This window comes from Typopeltis vanoorti, chromosome 21, assembly GCF_054136105.1.
Source record: "Typopeltis vanoorti isolate ZY-2024b chromosome 21, IOZ_Tvanoo_1.0, whole genome shotgun sequence".
Lineage (NCBI taxonomy): Eukaryota > Metazoa > Arthropoda > Arachnida > Uropygi > Thelyphonidae > Typopeltis > Typopeltis vanoorti.
This window is the reverse complement of record NC_143569.1, coordinates 701,297-719,178: the sequence shown is the minus strand read 5'-3', so window position 1 is coordinate 719,178 and position 17,882 is coordinate 701,297. Positions and strand designations below refer to the sequence as shown.

The 17,882-nt window shown below is 36.5% G+C and overlaps 1 protein-coding gene across 6 annotated transcripts in view; it reads right to left on the bottom strand.

Moving 5' to 3' along the window:
* Positions 1–17,882, bottom strand: part of LOC150094596 (uncharacterized) — a 700,870-nt gene that overhangs the window by 552,582 nt on the left and 130,406 nt on the right. Inside the window, exon 1 of one of the 6 annotated variants that reach the window (XM_090411626.1) lies at positions 10,443–10,499. The exons of 4 other annotated variants lie outside the window; for them this stretch is intronic. The gene's annotated coding sequence lies outside the window, so the exon portion shown is untranslated. Of the gene's footprint in view, positions 1–10,442; positions 10,500–17,882 lie in introns of those variants that run through there. One more of the 6 variants, XM_090411627.1, reaches the window with a different exon arrangement.

Below are 17,882 nucleotides of genomic sequence, written 5' to 3'. Positions count from 1 at the left end.
ATACAAAATGATTTAAGAGATCCCTATCAAATAACTCAAGGATTAAAACAAGGAGATAGTATAGCTACAAAAATTTTTAACTTAGTTCTGAAATGCATTAACAGATCACTGCCATCCATCTGTTCATTGGACATCAGCAGATGCTGTATGGTCACTCAGATGCTCTGTGATGTGCCACACACCAGTCCTCGCCACATGGTCCTGTTGTTTGCTTTTCTGGAGGTCAGTTGCACCAGAGACACCATCCATCCATCTATCTCACTGACGATTTTCCCCTTCCTCTTTTTCCAAGAACTTTACAATCTATTACTGTTCTGAGAAGTCCTTCCACCTTATCAATGTGTCTAAAGTATTTCAACTTTCTTCTGTCAATATCCATAACTAGCCTAAAAGTTCTATCGATCCTTTCTAGCTTTCATTCATTTCACTCAACAGCCTTCTGTAACACCACATCTCAAATGCAGCTATCCTTTTCCTATCAGACTTTTAGGTTTCAAGTCTCACCATAAGTTGCTGTTAGAAAAACAGCTGCATCCAAAATCCTCAACTTTGCTCCTGATGAGATAGATCCATCCTTCCAGATTTTAGACACGTCTCCGACTGTTGTTCGAGACATTCCTAATCTTCTTCTAATGTCTTCTGAACAGCAATTCTTCACATTAATAATGGATCCTAGGTACTTGAACTTGCAGACTTCCTCAGTTCTTTCTCCATTAAGATACACTTGTTTCTCAGGAGCTTCCCTGTCTGTATTTCCTTTGAAATCTCTGTCTTGCTAGGATCAAGCTAAAGTCCTCTGTTCTTACTGATCTTGTTAACTGTCAAGAATTTGTCCTAGTTCTTCTTTGTCATTACAGAGGAGTACTGTATTATCAGCATACCTCAGATTACTCATCAATCTACCACCCATCCTAATTCCTGTCTAGTTAATCCAATACTACATGCATCATGTCCTCAGCATAGATACTACACAAATGAGGAGGAGGAAGTAGACATCATTGTATAACTCCCTTTTCAACCTGAAGGCAATCAGTTAATTCAACATTTGTTCTTACCATAGCCTCTTGCTTAATGTACAAGTTAGCTATTAGCCTTATAGTGTGCTGAGGAAAATCCATATTTTTCATTATTTCCAACAGTTTCACATGGCTGAACACAATTAAAACCTTTAGAATAGTCTTTGAAACACATTATCATAGTGAGTCTAAATACTTCATACTTTTCTATGATGTGTCTAAGGCAAAGGATCTGATCTCTGGTATCCTTACCTTTCCTAAAACCTACTTGTTCCTCATGCATCTCTGCCTCAACTTTGGCCATCCTATTTAGAATGATCTTTAATAAAATCTTGTTTGCATGAGATATTAAACTAATAGTTCTTGCAATCCTTCATATCTCCCTTCTTATGTAGTGGTATGAAAACAGACTTCTTCCAGTTTCTAGGCCATGATCCTATCTCTGTAAGCAATCTATGAAACACTCTTATTGCTCCATCCTCTGTAGCCTTAATTAATCTGCTGGGATTGCATCTGCACCAGGGGCCATATTGATATTAAGCTGTTTAACTGTTCTTTCAACATAATGCCTGAGTGGAGGAGGTTCTAAATTGAAATTTTCCTGGTGAGAGGGCTCCTCCAAATTTTCTTCATCCTCTTTGTACAGTTCCTCACAGTATTATTCCCATCTGATTTTGATTTCCAGTTCTTCTTTAGTACTACTGTTAGTACTACGCCATTCCTGTCTTTGATGACATTGAATTTGGGTTTAAATCTATTTAAGGTCATTAACTAAATGGAACATCTTTTTATAATTATGTTTCCTCATCTGGAACTCTATCTCCTCACATTTAGTAGAATAAAACTTTTCATTATCCTGCCTGATGGCTCTTCTGACTTTTCTGTGCAATCCTTGAATCTTTGTGATATCACTGCCAGCAGATACTAAAGGAACCCTAATAAACAAATCAGTGCAGATCGTAGCATAGCTCTTCAACTACAGCAAATATAAACTGAAAAGATGAGACAGCATTCAGTACTAAAGGAAATGAATTTTTATGAAATGAAAATAAGAGGACAAACTACTAGAAGAACAAAATGGTTTCTGAAAAGGCCGATCCTACATAGATCCAATTTTTACTTTAAAATTATTAATAGAAAAGAGAATTTCAAAAAGAAACACACATGGCATTTATTGATTATGAGAAAGCTTTTGACAAAATTAGTAGACAAAAATTGTTTAAAATATTAACTGATTTAAACATACCAAACCAACTTTTACAATCCATTCAAGAAATATATACAGAAAATAAAATAGCAGTTAAATTAAAACACATCTCAGAATGGAAAGATATATCAAGAGGAGTACAACAAGGATGTACCCCTCTCACCTCTACTTTTCAATATATATATAAATAAAATTATAACAATCTGGAAACAGTATAACCCATTTGGTATACAAATGACCCTGCAAATGAAGACAGATTCACTACTATTTGCAGATGATCAAATAGTATTAGCTACATCAGAAGATTATTCACAAAGATCATTAAAATCATTAAATGATATCTCAAAACAATATAATGACAATATCTAAAGAAAAAAAACAAAAATAATGGCATTCAAAGGAGAAAACCCAATAAGAAGTAAAATAGTGATAGATAATAAAATACTAGAACAAGTAAACACTTTCAGATACTTGGAATGTGATCTATCATATGAAGAAGAAAAAGGCATAAACACTAAATTATCAAATTTTGTCAAAGTAAATGGCATAATAAATAATATAGTTAAACCATCCCTAGTACAAAAACACACTAGAATTAGACCATATAATGTCTTGTCAAAACCAACTCTACTATACGGAAGTGAAACATGGGTCATAAAAAGGAAAGATGAAAAATGAATTCAAACAGCAGAAATGAAGTTTCTCAGAAAAACAGCTGGATATACCAAGTAGGACCACAAAACAAATGAAGAAATCTAACAATCCCTGAAAATAAAACCAATTAATTACTATATAAGACAGTATAAACAAAAATGACTAGAATATTTAAATCGAATGGACAACAGCAGACTACCAAAAATATTATACAGATACAAAATAAGTGGAAAAAGAAGAATTGGAAGACCAAGAAAGAGATGGCATGAGGCCGGAACAGGCCACTTGGCCTAAATTCCATGTTAGGAAGAAGAAGAAATGAATTTTTGGATTTCTTGAGGGACAACTGCCTTAGGCAACATGTGGTGGTGGTGGGAACACGAGGATCTACAAGTTTGGATTTGGTCAAAGCACCAGATGTCATGCTAGCTCCGGCTGGTGAGAATGAACATGTAGTCCTGTCTTGGAGGATGAATAGAAGACGTGGAAATATCAAAACAGAAGGAATGTATGTCGAATTATAAAGCACGAAACTAACATAGACTTTGAAACCAGCTTGTAGCAGTACAATGGATGAAAGTACATTAAGGAAGAGAGGTCAGTAGTATGGGAGATATTTAAGAAAAATAATTTTGAACAATGGCAGAATGTATACCCAAATTAAAAAGATAAAAGTGATTTGCAGTCAAATGGATAACTAGAGAAACTACAGAGGGAATGCAGATGAAAAAGAGATTATGGAAGGCATATAAAGAGAGGTGGAAAATTCCATGAGAAATATAAGGCTCAGACTGAGAATGTAACTAGTATAGTAAAGAAGGGAAAATTAAAATTCAAGAGATTAGCACTGCACAAGGAAAATCCTCTTTTTCTTTTCTTTTCTTTTTTTTTTTTTTTTTTTTTTTTGCTATGTGGCAAGTGGGAGGGTAAAAATGATTGTGGACAGATTACCTTGCTAGATGGAGAAGAGTCTCAGATGACCAATGCAGATGACGTGGTTAAGCTATTTAAAGATCACTTTATTAGACTGTTCCATCCTGGTAGACAAGCTTTATTCCTATAGGGTTAAGGAGTGGTGAAATGTAAGAAGTGGATGTATTCCAAATATTGAATACACTAAATGCAATTACGACAGAGGGGGGGGGTCAAAATAGAATTTCACCACTTGTTTTATCCTGATTGTTTAATGAGAATTTTGTAATGGGGGAAGCTATAGAGAGTGGAAGGAGGGTAAGATAGTTCCAACACATAAAGGTGATAGAATGGAAGTATCTAACTGTAGGTCAGTTTGTATTTCTTCAGTTTGTAGTTGTTAAGATTTTGAAGAAACTGGTATAAACTCAAATACAGAATAGGAAAGATGGGGGCAATATTATTTATGCAGGCCAGCATGGATGTGTTAGTAATCTGGTCCTTTTACCAGAATAATACATAGTCATTTTAGATTTTGCAAAGGCATTTGACAGGGTGCCAAAATGACAAGTTGGTTTTATGTTGCAACATATAGGTTTGGATATTGGATTAGTGGATGGCCGAGTGGTTAGCGTGTCCGCTCTCCAGTCAAGAAGCTGCGGGTTCGAATCCCGCCATGGGCATGGATGTTGGTGACTGTCTGTGGAAATATTAGTGGTGGTGGTCAGCAGATGGCGTTGGTGTAGTTGTGGTCAGTTGGTGGATTGTGAGTGCTGGAAGCAGAGTTGTAGAGTAGATACCCTCCCTCGATGAGTCTTTGGACTCCATGAAGGTGACTAATAATAATAAAATAAAAAAAAACTGACTTTCTGATCAAATCTGCAGTTAAAGTCCATGTGTGGTTTGATCAATTAGTGTTCTTATCAAAAGTTTATTAATATTGTAATAACAATCTCATACATCTATTGAAGTTAAAAATTATTTCAATCATTCTGAATATACTTTGTATCAATATTAATTGTTATACTTTCTTATTTTGCATCAAAAGCAAACAACTGATTTTCCTCTTGTAAATTCATGTTATTACCAAATAAACTGAACAATAGTGGCCAAGCACAGAATCCTGTGGCATGCCACTGATTACTCTCTTTTTCAGCGACAAACTCAATAAACCAACCAACGTCCTAACCGTGACTAATCTACAATCGATCTCTATCTCCCCTAACCCCTTATAGACCAACTCATGCAGCAATTGTTAGATGTCTATATAAATTTCAAAAATATTAATGTATACAAGTGGAATTTCTCTTATCAAGAATATTCTTAACTTTCTCATAAAATGCAAACAGAGTACTAACAAAGCAAGACTGAGCCTTTCCAACTGTGCTATCAATTATACAGAATGCCAACAAAAACCTGTACTCCATTATTAACATATTTCTCCATTACTGTTAATCATAACAACTGCACATGTACAAATGGTTCAATCATTGAAAGCATGTCTCTCATTTTCATACAAAGGACCTATTTTGTTATATTTTCCATTATTTTTTAATTCTCCCCATTACAAGACAGATTAAACATCTAAGTTTAATAGGGCACAATGAGCTCTTCTGGACATTCCCAAAAACCCAATTCATCCAATCCCATAGCCTCATTAATCTAATGTACTCAATACCTCAATAACTATACACTCACTTTTACTACTTCTTGAAACACAAGTAGTAGTAGTAGAAGTAGAGTATAGCATCATTTATATGAGTGTCCTTATTGAATCAATCCACCACATCCTATGACATGGTCACTCTGCCATCACCACACTTCCACTAGTGTCACCCTTCTGCAATCTTTTGATTTCCTTAGGTAGTTTTGACATTTTCCTACAGTGTCAAAACTGTAGGAAAACGTCAAATGAAAAAACACTGTATAAGTGTTTTTTCTTTCCTAAGCATACTTGTCAATTTACTAGCCTGAATTTTATATCTTTCATGCACCTGTCATCTTAGATCTCTTCCAAAACACTGTCACACTAGTTCCTAATTTCACTCCTACCATCTTTCTTTATCTGACTCTTGGTTGTATGTCCTCTTATAAATCTATCTTTTTCATAGTATTGATACAGGTAATTGACAGCCCATTCTATAATTGCCCGTCCCTTATATATCCATATATTACCTCTTCACCAAAGCCGTATTTTGCTCTGCCTCAACAGCAGTACCTCACGCATTTCAATATTAATTATTAAAGTTTATGACCAATTCACAATTCTATGAGGTTATCACCAAATCTGATGATAACCTCATAGACACACAAAAACATCTTCTTGCTTACATCACATGATGACTAAGGTAGTTATCAATCAGATATCTAGAAATTCTCTCTTCTTCCATAACTTATCTTGTTCTCATAATTACATTTCTAAAAGGTAATCCAAAAATTAATATCCCCTCATTTTACTCTGACTAATTCATCTAAACATTTCATGCTCACTTTACATTCTCAGCCTTAAAGCAATCATATATGTATTCTCATTTTCCACTTTCATCCTGAATAATATAAATATCTCTGCTCTCACTTAACAGTGCTATGCCCTTCTCCCACCCTCCAAACTGCATTGTTTCCTTCCTATTTTCCAGCACAACTATATTATTCCAGTCCTATCTGCATACTAACTTCAGTTACTAGTGTATTGCTTATACCAATAACCCATCCTGATTTCAATGACACAAACTTGGCACCCTTATTTCTGATATATTTATATTTTGATTTTTTTTTTTCAAACAAGATATAAATGAAAATTTGGTCTTCTGAAATGAGTTTGTTAGCAGACTAACTTTTCCATTTCATAGTTCAATTGCTAGCATATCAAAACTTCCCAAATTTCTACTTTACTTTGTTGGCAAGTTTACAAGATTTTTTTTCTTGCATTGCATTCCCATTTGCAAATTCTCCAAATCAATAACACAGCAATTTCACAGGAGAGGGATCATCCAGAAAAGCTATTGGTTTCTAATGCTTACAGATTGTAGGTTCTTGAAAAATCTATCAAGTGGAGGCAGTTGAAATTATGAACAAAGTAATTGAAGCAATGAGGCCAGCATATTATGTCTGTTAAGTGCATCTAATCTCCAGCCTGTTTACCTGGATGAAAATCAAGCTATTCCATGTGAGATTAACTAACTCCATTATTAAAGTAATGAGAGGTCTCACAAGGTCTGTCTTCCACAGGAGTGACTGATGTTTATATATGAAAAGTAAACAAACTAGAGCTACTAGTTGTGGGAACAAATGATTTTGTTCTCACAAAATCACAGAAGAATGTGAGGAAGGTTATCAGCAAGTTATTGAGAAGGAAAGAGTACCTCACGTGAATCATACGCAAGATTCAAACCCAGGTCTTCCAAATGAAGTCAAATGTCACATCTTCAAATGTGCTTGGAAAAGTGTTGAGAACGTTTTTCATGAGACAAGAAGCTTGCAAGAATTATATAGGCTGGTATGGGCGATGTGGCTTCCCTCACAGTCCATGCACCTGACATATTACAGGTTGTGGACCTCTCATGTGCGGGGGCATATATATATATGTGTGTGTGTGTGTGTGTGTGTGGGATTTAATAAGAACACTACTAGTTTCGTTGATAAAACAACTTCTTCAGGTGTCCAACTACAAAAAATTATATACACAAAAAACTACAGAAACATTACATAATAACGACAACAGATCTATTATAAACTGTAGTACAGTTTAAACTGGATTATGTGCTATAGTTCCAGCTGTATGTAACTGCATGTGAGAAATATCGCGAGAGCACCAGTACTGGATAGCAGAAATGTGTATATCAGATAAATTGTAGCTGAAGCTATTATTCAGGTGGGTTGAATCGAATGAAATTTCTTTGGATTCAAGAATACGTCTCTCAAGTTCATTATAACACTTATGTTTGAAGTTTGAGACCAGTCTATAAGATGTTGTCAGCCTTTGTTGGAGTTTATTGAGAAAAGGACATGGCTGGAGAGAGCGCTAGCTCGCTTATTATAGCCTCAGCTACAATTTATCTGATACGCACATTTCTGCTATCCAGTACTGGCACTCTCGCGATATCTCTCACATGCAGTTACATACAGCTGGAACTATAGCACGTAATCCAGTTTAAGGTGTATACTACAGTTTATAATAGATCTGTTGTCGTTATTATGTAATGTTTCTGTAGTTTTTTGTGTATATAATTCTTTGTAGTTTAACACCTGAAGAAGTTGTTTTATCAACGAAACTAGTAGTGTTCCTATTAAATCCCATTCTTTACTATTCTCGGTGTTTAGTCATTCAAACTTTTTAATTTTCATATCATTTTCACCGAGTAAATATGAATTATAATATATATATGTGTATGTATATATGTAAGTCCCCAACTTTCTGGTGGTCTCTGGTAATAACCTGAACTGAAAACTGATGCTGCTTGAATTTTAACAAGATTTGAGAGACGAGCAAGTATAGCTGCAAGTATGGAATGAATGTTTATACAGGAATCAAAAGTAGAAACACAAGAACATCTTGCATACAAATAAAGGACAGTTGGTAAGAGAGAGGAATTATTAATTGATCTAACTGCTATCCCTCAAATGACAGATCTTTTTAATGTTTCAACAGCTTATCTGCAGCAGTAGCATACTATAGCAGACTTGAGGTATTAGATTTGCAAGGTTAAGCAGATGTTTAAATGAAAAGCAATTTCTGGAGTAAGAGAGAAAGGTCTGATGTTTTGAGATGGGAACAACGTAGTATTGTTACACCTAGAGAAACATGAAGTTCTCATTATAGCAAGACTAAACCTGCTTATTCACAATAATAATTTAAAATTCAAAAAAAGGAATTTGGCACTGTGGATTCTTTTCATGCAAAACAGAGATCAAGCTTTATTGGGAAATGAATGACAGATTTATTTTTTCCCCATATGGAAAAATAAAATAAAATAAAATGTGGAAATCAGAATTTAAAAAAAAAGTTATTGTAAATATTTATTTATATGTTACACTGGTTCTGAAAGGAGTATAGTGTTTACAAATGAATCAACTGTCACATCATACAGAGAAGAGGAAAAAGAAAGGTGCTTAAGACACTCCAGCACAGAAAATTAAAGGATAAGCCATTTACTCAGCTAACAAATGCAAGCACAAAGTGAAACAGAAGTTAACCAAAGGCAACTGCAAAAAAATTCAGATAAACTTGTTCGCTTTTCAGCTTGTAAATTGCAAAGGGTTCTAATTTGGATAAATTGTAATTTAACTTAAGGATAAACAGTCACTCCTTCCCCCCCCCCCCAATAAAGAACTTCCTCTGAAATCGATGTACGATTCTTATGTTAATACAATATCACTAATAGTAAATTAAAATGCACTGATATATATATATACACACGCACACACACACAACGTTACTGCCCTTGCCAGAAGGAAGGCTCCTTTATCTGATGATCTAGGTATAGTTCTTAAATTGATGCTTTGGTTTCATTTGCATATCCCTCATAATACCTTATGAGGTACCTTAATAATGACTTAATTTAAAAAATAAAATAAAAATATTCACTAAATACGAAAGAAACAAGCATAACAAATGGAGGGGAAGGAAAAACAAACGACGTTTTTTTTTTTTTTTTTTTTAACCAGCACTTTCAATTTGAAAAACATTTAGAACTACTGTACATTAATTCCCAAACTGTGTACATTCATCTGTCCCATGCTGCTTTCGTGCAACTATACAACCTAAAAAACCAGATGATTAAATGTTGGCGAGGGAAGGGATAACTCGGCATGAAATATACAGAATATATGAACTGTATAATTTAGCATGAACCGAATAGGCAAGAAAGCTAAGCGTTAATAAAATGTGTGGGTAGCTAAACACGCCACCCATATTCTGTGAAGGCCGAACGACAATATCACAATGTATTTTGTGAAATTATACACAAAATTGCTAGCTACAATTTTCTTGGTAGCACTATATCGTTTTGATATTAGCATACATATGTCCCAAAAGTTCAACACTAATCCTGATATAATTTATTTATCGTATGTTGAGCTGATAAGCACCCGCATAATATGATGGACTTGCAATTACATGAAAAATCATGTCGATAGTATTTCTTTAAGAGAATCCTACGTTATAATTGCAGAACTTGAAACACCGGAGGCTGAAAGCAATTTAACTATCCGGCTGCGCTTTAAAAATGTACCTAGTGATTTCATCGTCAACTGATTTTAGGTTGCGAATATAAATAAATAAATGTATGTGTATATATGTATACATATACTTCTACTACTTGACTAACAAACTGTAAAATAATATCGACGCGAACAATTTGGATAATGTAAAAGTAATGCTAAATTACAGCAACTTGTAGTCCAAGGAACATGGCGACGTCATGTTTGGGACCGCGGTAATGGCATTTTCCCATTGGTCCGGCCTCGAAGTATACACGTACACAGCGTGCGGCCCGAACCTCACACTGGCGTTCAACTTATTACTCAATAGCCCGGTTTGACGATTTTTAAACACTTTTTGCTAAAAATCAAAGATTCAAATGCCTTAAAATAGATTCCACTCTTGTTAGGAAAGTTCATTTAAGCAACAATAATACTGAAATCTAAAATAGTACCTGTCGGTAACGAGGCAAATAACGAAATCCACAACCCACCCATTACGCACTCGTAAAGGCAGACTCAAGATGGAGGTACACTAGTGTATTATCCAGACACAACTAAGCGATCGTAAGCACGTTGAACTTCCGAATTACTGTCATTACAAGCGATAAACAGCATGTAAAGATTTGCGCAAATTTGTCCAAATGATGTAGAGACGAAAATAATAATAAAAAAAAAGAAATAAGAATTAAGGATTCCAATAAAATAGTGGTGCAGAAAAGTTAGTTAAAAGTGTTGTTGCAATAAAATCAATACTTTTCATCAATTAATTCAAAATATGCATTTGAATGTACTTCAGAAACAGTTTTCTTTTTTTTTTTGTTTTTTTGTTTTTTTGTTTTACAATTTTTAAAAATAAATATGCATGAAATTATTTACCATTTGACTTATTAGCTCGATTGCCTGTCACCGCGAAATAACTTGGCTTTCTGAAAACCAAATTAATGTTATATGATAGGAAGGTCGGTCCTATCTACTTATGATAGGTTATACTATGTATGCTAAATACATGTATTCTTCGGCCATTTGGTCTGTGTGATGATGATGATAATAATAATAAACAAGCACGCTTCCAAGGATGAAACCCTTCCACAGCCGTATGAGACCAGAAAATTCATCTTCAGCTGAGATGGTCTCTTAAAGCTTTAAGTCAGTGTTTCTCAACCTTCTTTCATGTGTGCCCCTATCCTCTCTTATCCTATCCTAATTTACGCTCTAGCGTATACCTACACATTTTACCGTGTACGTATTCGGAACCGAAATCCTACCGAATAGATTGGTTACTCCTTATTCCTGAAGGTGTCCTATGTCTGCAGAAGCATGTGTTCACGGGGGCCGGTCAGACATTTCTGGAGACGAAAAATCCGAGTTTCTGGGTTAACCCCCCCCACATCCGTATGAGACCGGCTAACTCACCTTTAGTCAAAAGAGACCAGATAAAGGTTCCTTACGTCATTGACGGGAATCGAACCCAGGTATTTCTGACCAAAGGGTTTCGTATATACTAACTGAGCTATGGAGACTCATGTGTGCACCAATTAGTTTTTGTAGCGCCCCCCCCCCCTTGCAATTCTTGTGTTGAGACACTGACAAAACCCATGAAAGTTATCAAAAAAAAAAAACTGGGAATTAATTAAAATGTTTAAATATTCATAGAAATTTAAATACATCATCAAATCTTTCGAAAATTATATAGATTTGGCATCACTGCACAGACCGTTGAATTGTATCAGCCTTTAGGAAACTTTCCAATTTCATCACGGAAAGTCTCGAATGTCCTGGAAGTATATCTACGAATATAAATAAGGCTTGAAATGGCAGGACGGCAGTAACACTGCCACAGTGACCAACATTGAGAAGTCGATGGTCGGAAGTTATTTTACTCCTATTCGCAATGACTGTGATACAAGGTATAAAAATAATCTTTTGGAGAAAAATGGCTAAATTTTTAATTGGACGCAAGCAGGGCCATTTGACGAATGTGAAGCGTCGATGTCAACAAATTCAAGTTCACAGAATATTATTATAATTATCATCATCATCATGCATATCAAGGATTTAGGCCTAGCATGGGCTGTTCTGACCTCAGAAGTCATCGTTGAATCGTTTAAGAGGACGTCCTGGTATTCTTTTTCCTAATGGCTTGTTTTGGTAATATTTCTGTTTTCATTCTTTGAACGTGTTCCATCCATTTATGTTTATATTTTTTAATTTTTTCTATTACTGGTTCTTAGTTTAATTATTTCATAATTTCTTCATTTCTTTTGTGATCAAACAGGGTATACTTTGCAGTTTTTCTCATAAACTTCATTTCTGCTGTTGTTAATCTTTGTTTGTCTTTTTGTTTAATTGTCCAGATTTCGCTTCCATACATTAAGACTGGTAGGGCTAATGTATTGTATACTTTTAGTCTGGTTTGTTTTTGAACTAGGTTTGGTTTAAATATAGAGTTAATTACACCTATTATTTTAAAATATTTTGCAATTTTTACGTTTGTATCTTTTTCATTTTCATATGTGATCGTATATCCTAGGTAGGTAAATGAATTCACCTGTTCTAAGATCTTGTTATCTATTACTATTTTAGTTCTTGCTGGATCTTGTCCTTTAAAGGCCATAGTTTTTGATTTTTCTGTTGATATTATCATACCATAATCTTTGGATATCTCATTTAGATCTAAAATAGCTTTCTGTAGTTTATCTTCAGAATTTGTAATTATTATTTGGTCGTCGGCAAAGAGGAGATTGTTTAAGTTTACTGTAGGAGAAGGTTTAATTCCTTGATGTAAATTTTTATTCCATTTTATTATTATTTCATTTAATTACTTATTAAAAAGAGTTGCTGAGAGGGGACATCCCTGTCGGACCCCTATTATAATTATAATTATTATTATTGTTACATGACATCTCCACGGAGTCCTAAGACTCATCGATGGAGGTCACAAACTCTACAGCTATCTCCACTACCCAATTCACCAACCAGCAACTACCATCATCTACACCAACGCCATCTACTGCCCATCGCCACTACTAGTATTTTCACAAACAATCACAAACAGCCATGCCCACGCGGGATTCGCTCTCCAGCTTTTTGGCTGGAGAGCGGATTCGCTAACCACTCGACCAACCAGGCTCACTCTGAAAGTAAAATCAAGAAAGTATGCAGGAAAATATTTAGATTTCAGTTTTACAAAGACTGAGGTAAATAATGAAGAAAGACCACTGTGTGTTATTCGTTCGAAAATTTTGGCGGCTGATAGCATTAAACCGAATAAACTTAAAAGACATTTAAAAACACTTCATGAGGAGTATGTTTGCTGCCAGAGACCTCGAGAGGTCTTTGCTGCCAAACTGACATGTTTTGAAAAGTAAAAATCTAGCAATAAAAAACCTTTGTTTATAAATGAAGAAGCTTTACTAGCTTCCTACAAACTTGCATATAAAATAAATAGGTGCATACATCCCCACACTATTTGAGAAGACCTAATTCTGCCAGCTGCTATCGATATTGTGAAAACTATGCTTGGAGAAAGTTTTACTGAACAAATACAGTGCAGTGCATACCTCTATCAAATGGTACTTTTGCTCAGCGAATTGGTGATATGTGTGAAGATATGCAGCAACGTTTGTCGAATCTTTGTGACCAATCATTCTCAATTCAGCTTGACTAGGCAACAAATAGCAACTAGGATTGCCATTTAATTGCTCATGTGCGATTTTGCGATGGATTATCAGAAGTTGAAAGTTATTATTCTGTAAAACAATAGAAAGAAGAGTCACAGCACCTTAATTATTCAAAATATTGGACGATTTTATATGTAAGGCAAACATAATACAGTGGAAAAATTGTGTTGGAATTTGCACTGATGGTACTCGAGTTTTGTCCGGAAGGTTTAAAAGTTTACAAGCCCTTGCGCGAGAAAAATTCCCCACAATGTATTTTGACACATTGCATGACTCACAGAGAAGCTCTTGCTGCAAAGGAAATGAGTCCTAGTCTAAGCATTGTGCAACAATTATAATCGCGGGGAATATAAAAATGAGACCCTTAAAATCAAGTGACATGGCTGGAGCAGAACATTCAGCGTTAATATTTTACTGCGAGACTAGATTGTTATCACGGGGAAAAAGTTTACAACGTGTTTACGAATTAAGAGAAGACGAAATAGCAATCTTCTTGGAAGAGGAAAATCATGAAGAAGTAGAGAAGTTCAGCGATCACTTATCTGTGAAGAATTTTAGAAACGATTTTATAACCAACGGCAACATTCTGGCAATTTATTTATTTATTTATTCTTATGGCAAAAGGAATACAGAACAGCTGCAGGTCAATGTCCAGTCTGGAAAATCAATCCAAGGCCGCATCCGTCACTTTGTGGATATCCTGTAGTCTACCACCGTGAAATTGGAGCCGTGGGCAGTCTTTCACAATATGAGTAATCGTCTGAGCCACGGGAGAACAATCACAATAAGGGTGGTCTAACAGCCCCCATTTTGTAGTAGGTAGCCACATCTGCCCTAGTTAGTTCTGATCCTGTTGATTGATGACCAAATCCTCCTAGGAAGAGCAAAGCCAGGCTACAGAGCACAGGAATCTTCTACCAGGAAGCCGTTTGTTGGGAGATTGTTGGACCAGTATTCTCTCCATATGTCAGGTGTTGATGGCAGGGCAGCTGAAGAGAGTTCATCCATGGACCAGAAAGGCTTTTTAGATGTTAGGCGAAGACTATGTAGATTTATGAGCGTCTGGTTCAAGGGTAAGAGTGGGTTACCCTTTGCTTTATTAAATTCTTTAATCGAGGCTTGTCTTCTCCGTATGTTTGGTGAAGCAATGTTAGATAGGACAGGCAGCGAGGAGAGAGGGGTGCTTCTCACTGTCCCACTAATTTTGTGCATGGGAGTTTATCTGGGTGTCTATAATGTTAGCATGTGTGTACTTCTTTCCCAGAAAGGGGCACAGTATTCTGCTGCAGAAAATGTGAGGGCTAGTGCAGAAGACCTTAGGACTTCTGCACCACAACCCCAGGTTGTTCCAGCAAGCCTTGAAATGATATTGTTTCTCGTTTTAATTTTGTTGAACATGTTGGTGATGTGCCTTTTATAGGTTAGGCTTCTGTACAGGCTCACTCCAAGGTATTTTGGGTAAGGCTCGTGTTCTACCATTTTCCCAGAGAAAGAAAGGTTGAGGTGTCGATTCGCCTATGCATTGTTCAGGTGTCTGCATGTGAAATACTGCAGACACAGTTTTTGTTGGACTTTGCTTCAAGTACCACTGCTTGAAGTACTCTTCCAGGATGTTCAGGTCTGTGTTCAAGTTTGATTCCAGGTTGGCAAAGGGGGGGGGTAGATTGATGTAGGATCGCTAGGTCATCAGCGTACATATACTTGCTTGAGCTGGTATGTGGTAAGTCATACACATAGATCTTAAAAAGTAAAGGGGATAACACAGAACTCTGTGGAAGGCCATAGTGAAGGAATCTGGACCTGCTCTTTTTTTCTGCCAATATGGACCCAGATCTTTCTGTTGGAGAGCATGGGTTCAAAAATCTGGAAAGTTTTTTGAACCTAATAATATTTTCTAGCTTTATGAGGTGGCCCCTGATCCAGACTGTGTCATAAGCTGATTTAGGTCAATGAAAGTGGCTCCAGATTTAATTTTTTTCTGGAAGCCTGCTTTAATCTGTGTTGTCAGGGCCAGAATCTGGTCACAGCAGCTTCTTCCCGGCCTGAAGCCAGCTTGTTCAATTGGGAGTGCTCTTTCGATGAGTGGTGAAATTCTTTTAAGGAGAATTCTTTCAAAGAGCTTAAAGGTGGAGCAAAGCAAGGAGATCTTTCACATCATTTGGATCTTTCCCTGGTTTGGGCACGACAATTATTTTTGCTTCCAACCACAGATTTGGTAATTTTCCATCATTATAATTTCTGAGAAAGAGCAGCCAGCCATGTTTGGCCTTGTTCACCGAGATGTTTTAGAAAATCAGGGAGGACACCATCCACTCCTGCAGTCATGCCATTCTTGATGAATTTTAAGGCTACCTGTACCTGTTCCCGAGATACTGGATATACAAGTTCAGGAAGTTTGGGCCCCATCTTCAGGATTTGTCTGATGGAGGATTGCACAGTAATTTTGCTGATAGAGCTTTGACGTATCTTGGAGATTTTCAATAAATTATTAGCCATTTGATCAGGAGTTATCTCTGTTGTTTTGTGTGTTGTTGGTTCTGCTCCTAATTTTCTCAGAAGTGATGTGGTGAAATCGAGTTCATGAATGGTTGAGATCCATCTTTCCTTTCTGTTTTTAGCCAGCGTTGCTATGAGCTCCTTAGCAACAGTTGGGTCTTCAGTCACTTCATATTTGGCTAAAAGTTCCTCAGTTTCTCTACTCCAGCATGGACTTTGAGAAACTGAGGAATATAGGAATATAGGAATACAGAGGAATATAGCCTCTAGGAATATAGGCTTTAACTGCAGTTTTGATTAGTTTAACAAATCTTGGATAGCAATTAGGAGTGGGTGGAATTGCTCTAATGGTTTGCTCGATTTGTTTCTGAAATGCATTCAAGTTGGATTTGCGAAGGTTCCATCTAGCGATTGGTGTTCTGCTGATGTGCCTGTATCCATTAGTGCAGGGCAATGCTGACTATTAGGGAATCTGTTGAGGATGGTTCTGATTGTTGCAAGAGGGTGGTTTTCAGAGTCTTTAGAGACTATGTACAGATCTGGGGTGTAGGTTCTGTTTCATCCGGCTGAATGGAAAATGCCTTCCTTCTCGGTATTGTAAATCAAATACAGGTTATATGTATCAATCCAGTTAACTAGATTATTACCATCCTGGTTGTTAGAGGAACAGCTCCACATGGTGTCATGAGAGTTGAAGTCACCAACATAGATAGGAGGAGTTGGTGGCCAGTCCATCTAATCAGGCCTGGATTGCGATGGTGGTTTGTAGACATTGCAGATTGTGGTATTTTGAACTTTAATATCTATGGAGTATTCTGCATCAGGTACACATTAGGTTATGCCCTTGAGGCCAGGCCGGTTGTAGGTTCCCAGGCCATGCTTAGGATGGCAGTTATAAGACACGAGAATTAGGGATGGGATCTTAAGTCTATTGAGGGCTGTGTCAGGCACATGGGTTTCCTGGAGAGCCAAGGTGTCAACTGCTTTGTCTTTGGCTATTTTGCGGATGACTTCGGCTTTGGATTTAGATAGTGCTACGTTTATGGAACATATCTTGAGAGAGAGAGAGTGTTGTTCAGGGGATTCTAACTTATTTTTCGATGTTTGCCCTCCACCCAAACAAGCAACACTATCTTTGTTATCCGGGCGACGATCGACATGGAAAGTTTTAAGTTTTGTATTCATCATAGTTGCTGTAAGTGGTCCAGGAGGCTTAGTACCCTTGGACGCCTTGTTTGAGACATTAGCTTCATGTTACCTGTGATTCATCTCTGGGGCTTCTTTTGTCTTAAGCACCAGCAATGTACCACTAGGTAACACTACTGGCGATGGGAGGGGGGGATACAGGAAGGCTGTTTCAATCCTATCGACAATAAAGTCGCCCGTATTCCCTCAAAGATGAGGAAATATGGGCGATTCCCATATTCCCTCATCTGGAGGGAATATGGGAATCATATGGATTCCCATAATCATCGGGAATGATATGGATGATTCCCCTTACAATTCGTTACGTAAAATACTGCATTAGCCAAATAAATGTTTGCATTAATAATTTGTTTAATTATTATTAATTTTATTATTATTATTATTAATATTTGACACCTCCAGGGAGTCCAAAGACTCATCGAGGGAGAGTGTGCCAATAGCATCGAACGATTGTCCCCTTCCAACTACTAAACACGCTCAAACTTGTTTAACTTGTTGCATGAGCCATTA